The sequence below is a fragment of the Miniopterus schreibersii genome, assembly GCF_964146895.1.
Source record: "Miniopterus schreibersii genome assembly, chromosome: 11".
In the NCBI taxonomy this organism is placed as follows: domain Eukaryota; kingdom Metazoa; phylum Chordata; class Mammalia; order Chiroptera; family Miniopteridae; genus Miniopterus; species Miniopterus schreibersii.
This window is the reverse complement of record NC_138111.1, coordinates 10,848,922-10,861,056: the sequence shown is the minus strand read 5'-3', so window position 1 is coordinate 10,861,056 and position 12,135 is coordinate 10,848,922.

The following is a 12,135-nucleotide window of genomic DNA, read 5'->3' as shown; positions in this document are numbered from 1 at the left end:
TTTTCCTAGAGACCAGAGGCAGAATGCAAACGACCTGAGATCACACTGCAAGTCTGTGACTGGTCTCCTGACTTCTTGTCTGTTTCACATTTGGAAAGAGAAAAGCAAAAGAAAAACACCAGCTCCAAATGCTGACTTCTCGGGGGTAGTCAGAGGCTTAAGCTAGGGGCAGTTTCCTTCTGACACAAAGACATTTGCATGAAGTGATTCCCCAAGGACCTTGGAGGAAAGGTTTTCTTGTCTCCTTCCTCTACCAGCTAAAGAGAATGGGATTCTGGTTGTTAAAATAGCAACTTAAAAGGGGTAAGTAAAACTACAGAATGAACACAGATCTGCTATTTGCAGATCCCAAGCCCCAACAGCAGTTTCAATTCTGTAAATTTTTAAGCCAAGACCCAAAGCTCCACTTTCCTTTTTAAAGAAGGATACTTACTGGTTCCCAATTTTCCCTTTAATAGAAGCCATCCTCCAGCGAGAATGCTCTTGATTCATCCATTTACTCTGTAGCTCACCTCATCCCCAAATGTCTTTTAAGACAACAAACGAAAGTACACAATATTGAGGGTGGGGGAGAAAGGGGAGAAAATAAATCAAAGTCACGGGCAAATGAAAGTCAAATAGGGACATGAGCGAGAAAACATCAGTAAACAGCAATGAACAGTTGTTATAAGAAAATCAATCCATTACCAGACTCCCAAATGCCCATAAGAGAGAAAAAAATATATGAGTTGTCCAGGAGGAAAACAGATTTTCCCAGACATGATGTGAGAAATAAACTCTTATTGCTTAAGACACTAAAATTTGGGAGGTTGTCTATTGCAGCAACTAGTATTAATTACTTGACTAATCTCCACTCCTCATCTTCCCATCACTCTCTCCCCTTCAAAGGCACTCAATTAAGCCTTGAATAAAGGAATGGCTTTCTGATTTCCCAGGGACGTCCCATAAGCTGGCTATTAGGTTGGGATGTTACACCTTTCATTCCCTAGACCAGAGTTTTTTGAGTGGGCAATCCTTTATTACGGAGGGTGCTATCCTGTGCCCTGTAGGATGTTCAGCAGCATCCCTGGCTCCTACCCACTAGATGCCAGTAGCACCCCTCCCCCAGTTGTGACAACTTAAATGCCCCCAGGTATGGCCAAGTGTCCCCCAGGTGAGAATCACTGCCCTAGTTCTACGATCTCACAGGACAAATTACATATCCGTCTCTCCCAGCCACTCCTACCCAACAACATGCACACCGCACATCCAAGATACAGTGCAGAAACGGGGGACAAGCTAACCACAGTCCGCACGCCTGCTGGGAAAGAATGGGGGGCGTGCAAGAGCCGCTGATCAGGGCGGTTCTGACATCTCGCAGGGCAGACTTCAGGAGGCTCCTGCCCTGGGTGCGGCGCTGCGAGCCTCCTCTCAGGCCAGCTCACGCTTGTCCACTGTTGGCACGACCCCCGTGCCCCTTTGGGAGCCAGGCCTCCTTCCTGGGACACCCATGCAGCGAGTGTTAGGGATCGTGCTCGCCTTGGGCGTTGCACAGTCTTCTTAGACGACTTCCTGTTCAGGGACGGCTGGCACCCCAAGGGTGGCTTTCACCCTCAGACATTTTCTAGACCAGGCTCATGGTTTCCTTGGCATCGCATTTCACCCAAGAACATAATAATAGGTTTCTGGTTTATTTCCAGTGACCACGACCAACATTCTTTTTAAGGTACAGTTTTTCAAATCTGTCCTTTTCCTTGCTTCGTTGTTTCCGTTTCTCTCGCTCTCTTGAGCTAATGGCAGCTACTTTGAGGCTATGTGGGAACCTCAGTCGGAAGTCTGCTCTTTTCATTTGAGCTGTGCCTGAGTCATTTTTCCAAGTTTTACAGGGCCTTTGCGGCTGAAAGCCTTATCGGTTCCCATCTCACTGTGTGGTGCCTAAAGCAGGATGCTATCCCAGCTTCAAGGCTTCACATTTCTGGGCTCTCTATTCTTAATTTCTGCTTGAAACCCACCGAACCACTTCCAGAGCTCATCTCATACTTGTGATGCCTTGCCAAATGCAGCCATGCTACCATCATTCTATCTTCTTACCCCTTCCCCTGGCATGACAAGCTCAGTAAGCACAGGGTCAACATTTTCAAGTCATCATGGGCAACAACCTTACAGATACGTTGCTGCTAAAGACTCTGACCGCCACCTTTTCTGCCTCCAACTTGGTTTCCTATTACCTGTCCCCGGATCACTGAGCTAACATCGTATATTTTACGTTTTTGTTATGGAGCACTTTACTTTTTATACCAATTCCTGCATTAAAATAATTAACAGTAGCTGTCAAAACAGGCAAGTCATAAAATGTCAGTAGATTAACATACTAAAGGTTTATTTCTCACTCACTCAAAGTGCAATGAAGATAAGCTCCCCTTTTCCATCTTAGGGCTACAGAAGAGCCAGTTGGTTCCACATCCCAAGCAATAACAGATGAGATTTTAGAAAGGCAGTGAATGATAAAGACCCAGTAAAATCTGGTTAGAAAGATCAAACTAAAGATGTGCTTCCTTTCTCTCCCTCTTCTGTGGCTTGGTAAATGTGGTGCACACACACTCCATATGGCATCGCTGTAAGATAGAAAAGGGCCATTCATGGGTGTGTCACCTGGTGCCCCATGAGCATCATCTACCTGCGAGTCTCTTGTCCAGAGCTGGCTTCCAAATATCAAGAGGAATATCAATAAACTTGGGAACCTTCATCAACAATGGACGAGCTTAGTTAGAGAGCTAGAAAGAAGCTATTTTTGGTAGACTTGTTACTATTCATAAATATTTGCTGCCCCATCTTGAGTGCACACTGCCCTCCCACCTCACTGACAGTGGCCAATGCAATGTGACTGAAGGTGATGCATGTCACTTCTGGTAGAAGCTTTTGGGACCAGGGTTATGGAGCCTCATGTTCTCTTTTCCTTCAACCACCATGACTGACAGTGTTTCAGATAGAGGCTGATTAACCAGCCTGGGTGCTGGAGTGAATATGAACTGGAGCAGTTGCTCTGGCCTGCAGTGAATATCTAGTGTGAGCAAGTGACAAAGATTCTCTCCGTGGACAAGCTCCACTCAGGCTCCCAGGAGCTCTCTTCTCCATAGACTCTGATTTCTGAGTTTTGGTGTTTGTCTCTCACTTTTAGCAAGAATCCTGTCAAGTCACCTTATCCAGAGTCCTCCGTACTTCAGAGCAGACCATGCTTGATATCTAATCAGGCTCTTCCATCTTCCATCCCCTAGGTGATGTCAGATCACCCTGGCCTGCCTTCAGTAAGAATCCTGTTAGATCAGTTTAGCCAAAATCCCCCTTATTCTTGATGGTTCCTCTTAGTCATTTTCCACCCACTGATCCCCACCCTGCTCCTTAGCTATAAACTCCCCCTTGTATTTGAAGTTGAGTCCAATCTCAGCAAGGCCCCACTGAAGTGATCGCTAACTATACAATAGCCTTTCTTGCATCAAGTCGGTCTTACCATTCTTCAATGTGTCATGAATAATATTTTCTTTAACAATTAGAATATTATTTTTTTCCTTTAGCACAAGAAACAAACCTTTGTTTCTGAGAGCCCCTGAGATCTTGGAATTGTTTGTTACTACAGCATAATTTGGCCTGTCCTGACTGGTAACGCCAGTGAAGGAACTGCAGGTGATGGTCCTTAAGAAGAGAGAACATGGTGGGAACACAGTGATTGTCATCAACAACCTGTGGAGCCAAGTGGAAAAGCAGCACTAGACTTGTTTGTGTGTTGTTCCCAAACTAGAAGTCACCAGGAGGTAGCTCAGCCTAAGGAAGAATGTTCTGAAAACTGGTGCAAGCAGAGGTCTGAGATGGGAGGATGGGAGATGGCACAAAGGCAGTCTGTCTCTGTTTCTGTGCATCTTTTCTCCTCTGTCCCAACCTCTCTTCTCTCTCTTCCCCACACACATTGCCTCCATTAATACACCACCCACGTTTTTGATGCCATATGGTGCCATGAAACCAGTCCTTAGACTTCTCTTTCGCCACGGTGGATACTAAAACCATTAGCTTATTCGGCCTCATCATCAGTGTTTTTTGTCACTCCCTTTCCATCCCTAGAATGGAGCTCCTCCCCTAAGCAGACACGTCCCATCTCCAGTCCCAGTGGCTGAAAACCTGCGCTCAATCTCTTCCTTCTAAATCCAAAATCATTCTCTCTGGTCCTGGTCCCAGGACAGTGCCTTGCCCCCCTTCCTTGCTTGGGCTTTCTGTCCAGTTCCAGAAACATTCCCAGAAAGTACATGGCATGGGTGTAGTCACTGTGAACATTCTTGGCCGTGAAAGCTGGAGGTTTTCAGACGCCAAGTAGAATGTCCCTGACCGCAGAGATCACGCCAGCCAGAGGACCTCCCCAGCCCTCTGCTGCAGCCTCACTCCTGCCTGCCACCCCGTGGGCTCGTGGGCATGTCTAATGGCTCCTCCCCACGCCTTGGCTCTCATGTCAGCCTCCACCGGCCACGCCCTCCACTCGTGGCAGTGTGACAGGATGACAGAGACAACGAAGCGCAGGCCCAGCATTGTGGAGGTCTGGGTTCAATGTCAGCTCCAGCTCTAATCCTCATTTTTTGGTTCATTCTGAGCAAACTGCATCCTACCTCTTAAAAATTGGACTCATGGTGCTGACCTACCAAGGTGGTGTGAGAATCAAGTAAGATCATGTACAGAAAGGTCCTGATGCAGAACTGGACTAAAGGCAGTGACGGTGAAACATGTATTTCTTTTCTGCCCCTTCTCCACCCAAACCCCAGGTCTCGGCTCACCTTCTAGCTGACCTGCGGCCAGTAAGCACAGGGGCAGCAATACCGACTCCACCCCGGTCCCCGCTGGGGGCCAGCAGGCATGGCGTCCTGTGGTTATTCACCCGGACTGTCCTCGCCCCCACTGCTACCACCCTCCCACGGGCCCTCCTCCATCTCCATCCATGAAGCCCACTTTAAAATATAAACCGAACCACCCCCTCCCCTCTGAGTCCCCTGGAACCCCCCCCCCCCCCAATAGCGATAATCTGTCTCCACACTGAGGTCCCACGCACTCAGTGCTGACAACAGGTGTAAGACACGGTGTTCCCCCAAACATGTATTTAGTACCTACACTGTGCCCTGAACTTGGGACGCTTGGCAATGAAAATGACATAGTCTCTACCCTTGAGATGCTCACAGTTTCACAGGCTCGTGGGAGGGAGAGCTTTATAAATAAATGCAGCGTGATAAGACATCAGTAATTAAGGTGTGGGTTGGACGCACCGAGAGGAGGGCGCCCCAGCTTTGCCAGGGGCTGCCACTCGGATGCAACTCTATGGCCTGGCCCTTTGCTCCTTTGCTGCAAGACCCACTCGACTCGATTCAGCACTAACAGCCGGTACCGTCCATGTTGAGAGGCAGGGCTACAACCATGGACAAAATAGTAATGATCTTCCACCTCGGATCTGGGTCACATCTGCATCTCCAGTTGCTGGTTCAGCCTGGGCCACAGGTAGGTACCTGAGGAATGAGGGAATGCCGACGCCCACAGCCAGGCTCACCACTGAAACAGCATTCTTGGTTAAAACTGAGTCATAAGGCAAAGGCCAGAGAAGGGCGAAATTGTCCAAAGCAACAGCCTGCTGGTTTGGCCAGGACGCTCCGAGCTCGCAGGTACAGCTCTGCCCCCTGCACGCCCTTCCTTCACCCCCAGGCCTCGGCCAACCCTCTCTGCCCCTGAGCGCTCGCACCCCAACCCGAGTGTGTCATCTTTCCAGAGACAGGTCTCCTCCTCTTCCTGTATTCTTACCATAACCGAGGGGTCAACAAATACACGATCACAGCTCCAGGCCCTTTTAGGGGAATGCTTATTAGCTTTAACAATGAGGCTGGGTTCAAGACCTCATTGATCTGGCAATCAGCTGCCTGGACCAGTACCAAGAACTAAAAAGAAAATAAAAACATTCCTCCGTGAAGCCAAAACACACGCCCTGAAATCTATGTTCCGATGCTCATCTACATGATTCACCAAGGAGTCCGCCGGGACCACACACAGCACCCACGGACTTATTTCTTATTTCTTGGGTCTTAGAAAGACAGAATTGGAACTATAATGCCCAGATCGTGTCACACTGTTATCATGGCTCACGCTTGGACTGCTTTGTCTTTAATCAGTTAATTAGTTATAACATTGCAAGTTCCTATTAACCCGCAACATAAGGTGAAAGCCAGGACCCGGAGGGGCCGCGTATGACACCGTACAAAGCCCCTCGCCACCACCCCTGAACTGCCCAGCTCAGGGGACCTGTCATCCTGAGTCCCGTAGCCATCACTGCTTTACTCTCCTTTTCACTTAGTCGTATCTACATGCATTTGAGTGTGTGTGTGCACGTGTCTGTGTGTGTGCACAGATGTATTATTTTTAACTTTATATAACCTTGCTGTATACAATCTTTGGAAACATACTTTTTCCTTTTATACTGGCTTGCTAAGATTCATCCCAACTGAGACACGTTGCTGCTGTTCCTCTGTTTGGACAACGGTACAAGGCCCCCATGGGTGGCTCCGCCACACTTTATTCACTGACTTTCCTGTGACAGGCATTGGGGGGGTGTCCAGGTTTTTCCACCGTGACGTCTGCTGCGACGAAGGCCCTCATATCTATCTCCTGTTGAACATGAGCAAGAATCTCTCTTGGGCCCGGCCGGGCGTGGCTCAGCCGTTGAGCATCAACCTAGGATCCAGGCGATCAGGGTTCGATTCCTGGTCAGGGCACATGCCCAGGTTGCGGGCTAGGCAGCTGATCAATGATTCTCTCATCATTGATGTTTCTATCTCTCTCTCTCCCTCTCCCTTCCTCTCTGTGAAATCAATAAAGACATATTTAAAAAAAAAAAAAAAAAAAGAATCTCTCTTGGGCGTGTGCCTAGGAATGGACGAGAGGACTCTAACCTGCTTGAGGTATATCTGCCGGGCAGCTAGATCCACGCAAAGCAGAGAGAAAGAGTGATTAGGAAGAAAGGGAAAGGGGAGCAGCTTCTAAAGCCTAATTTGGGGGCAAACTCAGCACAGGAGCAACACTGCTCTTTGTGATTCGGTAGCTGCAGAGGACACAGGCACAGACATAGTGATGTCCACCGTGGAAATGGAATTATTCAGACACAATGAATAACTGGTATCTCATTAAAGAATGAAATGGTGTTGTGCTCGGAAATACCCAATCCTGGCAAAAATGGGGTGATATGTGGTACCAACTCTACATAGGAAGAGCCTCCAGTATGTTCAGATCCTCTGTCCTGGAGACACCCTCCTGGGATTCCATGCAAAACTCAAAATACAAAAAAATAATAAAAAATGCTACACTTTATTTATAAACTAGTAAGAAACTATCCAAATGTGCTTTGAGTAGGTGTTATGTGAACTACAATACTTCCATTTGACAGATTTATGCAGCCCTTAACATCTTCAGTCATGAAAATTCATGACATGCTGCTATTTTAACAGAATGGACACAAATCAAAATGCCGTGTACAAAGCAATCGCCACGATGAGCAAAATTAAAAGCGTAGAGAAATAAATTGGCAAGAAGTACCCTTAAACGTCAATACCGGTTTCTAGAAGGTTTAGAGCAGAGGTCAGAAAACTACTGCTTGCGGGCTAAATCCAGCTATGTATGGCCCATGGATGAAGAACGGTTGTACATCCTTAAGTGGTTATACAAGCACCTACATAATATCTTCGATTTTGCCCCTTGGCTCACAAATTCTAGAATACTTACCATCTGACCCTTCACAGAAAAATTTTGCCAGCACCCCATTTAGAGAGTGTGGATAATTGTCTTTCCCCCCTTTTTTTCAGTTTTCTAAAGCCAAAATATGTTACTTTTATAATCAGAAAAATGAACTGTTTCAAAGGTGTAAACTGCATTTTAGAAAGGTTTCCATTCAAAATCATTGCATTTTTTAGGTTGTCCCTTAGAGGGCTGTGTGTCAATCACTGAAAAAGTCTTATGTCATATGTACAGCTCATTTCCCAAGAGAGCCAGACAAGGGAGACCCTGCCACCATCGGCTCCATTCCAGGGAGCTGGAGCTGAGCGCTGGACCCACACTCTTGAGCACTCTGGCAGGAAGCCTGCAAATGTTGCACGTCAAGACAAGCTTTGATGTCAAGAAGCGATTACTGAAAAATGACTACTTTTACCAATTTGGGAAGCAACAGGGAAAACGTCTGCTTCCCCATCCCGGCTGCCCTACCAAGTCCCTCATTACACAGCCTGGGCAAATCGCCATGGCACAGCCTGGAAACAGGGTGACTCAGGAACCAAGGATGTGGAGAGGTGAGTGGGCAAAGGGAAGACACGGAGAAGCAGAGCGACTCTGAAAACAATCATGCGGGAAGCATCCTCAGCAACCACGCTGTCAGCCCGTTGGCCCCATTTTACAGGTGAGGAGAATGAGGCCGGATCTAGTCATCCTCTCTCAGCCAGATCGAGAGCTGTAAAAGGCGTCACCTCCCATCGTCTCTGAGTAGGAATTGAATTTCCTCCAAAACACGCCCAATAAGAGGTCGTTCGGATCCTGAGTTTACTCACAGCATGGAGAGCTCCCACCTTTGGAAGAAGCAGGATTTACCATTGAGTGGCACTGACATAGTCTTAAAACTCATTGGAAATGTGCCGCTCAGTCCCTCTACTCCCTGGCCTATTTCAGCTCTCTGGATGCCCCATAGAATAATAAAATAATAACAGCCACACGATGATAATAAAAGTCCAAAGTCCCAAAAGCTCTAAAAATCTGAAAGCTATTATGACGCATTTGGCAACGCACGCCGATCTGAAAGGGTGTGTACGTGTGCATGTGTGTGTGTGCGTGCGTGTGTGTGAGGGGGTGTGTGTGCGTGGGTGGTCCTTATCTATCCCACCCAACATGAGTATGCTGGGCTGCAGAAATATCCCCGTGTTCGGCTCCAGGGTGCTGATAGGGTGCCGTCGCAGACCCCACTGAGAGCGTCATGCGCTGTACAGAGCGCTATTAGGGTGAGCCAGGCGAATGGATCGCTGCAGGTGTAAATGGTCAGATAACGGCAATTTCATACGGTTCGACTTAATGCTTTTCTAAAACCTGGTCCCAAGGATTTGGGATTAAGGAATTGAGGACCTGTGATCAAGAGGAGCCTCCACCTTGGAGCACTAACCATGTGATAAGTGCTGAGTCAAATGAGATTCTCAAATTAATATTCCACTCACGCCTCTCCCTAGGATCCCGGGCTCACCATCCAACTGCCTCCACAGCATGTCATCTCCACTTGGGTGTCTAAAAGTTAACTTAAATGGTGCATGTCCTGATCTGAGCTCTGGAGCTTCCTTTCCTGACCCCCCCTAAGGGCATCTTTATCCTTCCAATGCTCCAACCAAGAACCTTGGATCCAAACTTTCTTCTTTTTCTCTCTCACCTCGCATCCAGCTTGACAAGAAATTATGTCTGCTCTACATCAAAATATATCCAGGATTTGCAACTTTTGGGGACCCTTACTATCACTGCCCTACCCAATCCGCCACGTGCCTCACCTGGACCATTGCAGTAGCCTCCCTGATTCCACCCTTCTCCAGGCTCCTCTCAGCACAGCAGCCAGGAGGGTCCTTTTGAAGTGAAATCAGAACTTACCACCCTCCTGCTCTGGGAGTAACCTTCCAGAGACTCCCAGCTCCCTGAAGGAGAAGCCAAGTCCTGCCCATGCCTGGAGACCCTTCATGGTCAGCCTCCTGGACACTGCGGTCACCTCATCCGCCCCTCTCCTCCTCGCTGCTCCGGCCATCCAGGCCACCCTGATGCTCCTAGAACACCCCTGCTCAAGGCCAGGGGCAGCCTTCTGCCAGGCACCCACGAGGCTCCCCTTCAGGGGACTTCAGGTCTTCACTCAAACATCTCCTCTCCCAACAGGTGGCCTTTTCTGACCCCCTTATTTTAAATTACAGGTTAACTCCCAATCTCCCTTTCCTGTTTTTTTCCTAAGGCGCTAAGACCGCCTGATATACTATAAATTTAACTTATTTATTTCATTTACTGGCCATCTCCACTAGAATAAGCTCCATGAAAAGGGAGATTTTTGCCTGTTCTCTTCATTGCTTTATCCCCTAATACCCAGAACACTGTCTTGCATGCAGTTGACACTCAAGTGCAGTAGCTCATCATTTATCTGTAAGCTATTTACCTTTGCCTTGGAATCCACTGAGAATCAAGAAGGAAGCAAGAAGTACCTTGTAGCGGTCAAAATAGGTGTTCGTGTCACCAGAGAGGTTATACAGATGACAAATAAATAAGTGCATGAAAAGATGTCCAATATTGAGAGCCATTAGGGAAATGCAAATTAAAGCCACAGTTAGATATCGCTATCCACCTACCAAAATGGCTAAAATTTTAAAAAATAGTGATAACACTAATGCTAGAGAGAGGACTCAGAGGGATGTTGGCTCCTTCACACATTGCTGGTGGGAAGTGAGATGACACAAGCACTCTGGTTAAAGACACGGCAGTTACCTACAAAACGAAACAGGTGCCTCCACAGGACCCAGCGACTTCACTCTTGGGTGTTCACCCCAGAGAAGTGAAGACATACATATTCACACAAAAACCCGTACAAGGCTAAGAACACATTTGTAAATCCCTTTAAGATGATCAGGATAATCAGGTATTAAGTGTGTTTATGTATTTAAAAGTTACAACAGCAAAGATTTCCGTCAGTCTCAAGGAAAATTCTCTTACTAGATTTGTTAACCAAGAAGGAGTAACCAAGGGACATAAAGATCATTCTTGGCTGAGATTCTTTGAAAATATGTTAGATGCTTATATCCAAAGATGTTGATTAGGAGTTTATTATGTGACAGTCACCATGTTAGGTGCTCAGCCACAGGGAAGGGATTTAGCCTAGTACCTGTCCTCTTAGATCTGAAGGTTTAATGGGGGTGATGAGAAAATAGTCAATCACAGTCTAGTATGAAATACTCAATGTTAGGGGAAGAACGTAGATGAGCATCTCACCCAAGCGTGGAGGCAAGGAGATGCAGGAAGGGTTTTAACACGAAGTTAAAAAATAGAGGAGTGTGGTGATATGAAGGGAAAGGACTGGAAGCTTTCACAGTGGAGGGAACAGCATGTGGAACAGAGCAGCTGCTCCATAGTGCACTGGGGGAACTGCAGCTTGGGAAAGTAGTAAGAGAGGAGGCTGGATATTGGGAAGGGGTGATGGTGGGCACAGACCAGGTCATAAAAGGCCTTTTCAAGTAGCCTAAAGGAGTTAGGCTGTGATATAAAGAGAAGCAACTGAATGGAGGCACTAGTCAGGCTGGTTTCCACCAAATGCCACTGAACATCCCTAAGCTTTCCTCTTTCTGTAACCCATCATTTTGCTTTCCTCTTTCTGTAACCCATATCTTCCCCGATATCCCCTTCCCTAAGCATCAAGGTCTAATTACAGCACCACCTCTTTCTCCAGGAAGCCTCGGCACCCCCCAGGTGGAAGGGATGACCTCCTGCAGGCGTCCTGCACGCACACTCTACAGCAGCAGATGCAGTGCAGTGTAACGGTCAGGAGCTGTGGGGTCAGCCTGCCCGAATCCCAACCCAGGCTTCACTGCCTACCCTCTAGGCTTCCAATGGGACGACTAGCATCGCTACATGAAAAGGCTACCCCAGGATTGAATAATTTCATTGATACCTTGGACTCACTTGGAGCAGTGATTAGCACAAAGCAAGGATGTAGTAAATGCTAACCTTTGTCACACGCTGTGGGCCCCTTACAACTTTGGGCAAGGCCTGTCACTGGTGCTCAATCATCTTTGGACTAATCAGAGAGTAGAAGTCCATGTCCTCTCCTCACAGTCACCTCTATGACCTTATATTCTTTGCTTAGACAATTGGCCAACACAGGCTAGAAAAACACTTTCCTTTCACAAGTAGTTGTGTGGTAGAGCCCAGCACCCTGAAGCAGGGTTGAGAAGAATGAGATCGTCCCATCTGTGCGATGGGAATGGGCTCCTAGGCGGCTCGCAGCAGATGGAGGGCTGGGCCAGCTCTGCAGGGCGGTGGAGCAGGCCCATTCCCTCTCCCAGGGTGCGGGCTCCACGCACCTCCCGGCCTCACTTT